Raw genomic sequence first — 1,319 nt, 5'->3', positions numbered from 1 at the left:
TAACTGTACGCGTCGACCAGTGGTTTTTCTCTATCCTCCTCAGGCCTCAGGCGTCTGCTTATATATGAGAGCAACAGACAATCCAGATCTGTCTCCATAATTCTTAGCCGCGTTCTTTGTCTCACCAGCTTCTTATTCGTTCTAGAAGATCGCCGTCGCCGGGCGTATGAGTCATAGACGAGTGGCCAAGCCTAAGGCCGAGTTCATACGGGTCCGCAACAATATATTATAACAGTATTTTTTTTCAGTGCATGTTTCTAACATGTTAATGCCCAGGCTTCATTGTTGGATCTTAATCCCTTATTATAGTTAATATACTTGTTGCAATTCTGCTATTATTATAGGACATTTCTATATTTACTTATTTCACTGAGTTACGGCCGTGTCCACTAACGAATTGCCAATGGAACAATGGACGTATTTTTTATTCGACTAAAAGCCTCTCAAAACCTAAAAAGGATTCGAAAGAAGAATCATAATTCACAAGAAAAACAAATATTTTTTCCAACTTTGCTTCGCTTTCGTTACATTTCCCGAACGCTTCTTGGGACATTTTTAAGTTTCAAAACGGTTTTTCTTCGCCGGGTCTGCAAAAGAAAACTCTAACAATGGCGCAGAAAGATATATTTAAAGCTGTCGCATACACGGGCCTTTGGAAAGTGACACCCATGGAAAAAGGGACAATGGAATGTTTTCCTAGGGAGGAAAAGAAAAGAGTCTATCGAAAACAGATCGATATTTTGATAAAAGCTTTGATGTAGTCCGATATTTCTGATTTAAATTCTGTGGATGTAAGATGTTATAATGCTATTTATTAAATAGACTCAAATTTAAAGTGTTATGTTTTTTTTATTTTTGGTCCAGCTTTCATGATTTTTTTTGGCAAACTATATGTATTGAAAAACTCAAGGATTTCGCAATCGCTACAACCATCAGAGACATTGGAAATGATAACACCACATATAAAACATAATTAACGTTATATATTTGCAACAACTAAACTTGATATAAAAAACACCGTTCTTAATAATAATAACTAATAATGATTAGAAGAAAAAATAAATATAATTAAAAAAAACAATTAAAAGAGGGTACTTCAACGTTATTTTGTTTTATTTTAGGTTAGTTTAAATATTTATATATTCATAATATATTTTATAACACCTTATAAAAATAACCTTGATTTTTACTGCAGAAAGTAAAGTAAAGTAAAGATTTCAGTTAACGTCTCTTTTTTGCTGTCAGGGCTAATCTGGACGGGGCTTACTTTGTTTACGAGGAATCCGAACCGCGATCCTCGGCCATATCATGGTCAATTG

This window comes from Sitophilus oryzae, unplaced genomic scaffold (genome assembly GCF_002938485.1).
Source record: "Sitophilus oryzae breed Bouriz unplaced genomic scaffold, Soryzae_2.0 scaffold_1409_pilon_pilon, whole genome shotgun sequence".
NCBI classification, from domain to species: domain Eukaryota; kingdom Metazoa; phylum Arthropoda; class Insecta; order Coleoptera; family Curculionidae; genus Sitophilus; species Sitophilus oryzae.
The sequence above is the reverse complement of the archived record's forward strand: the minus strand, read 5'-3'. Positions refer to the sequence as shown.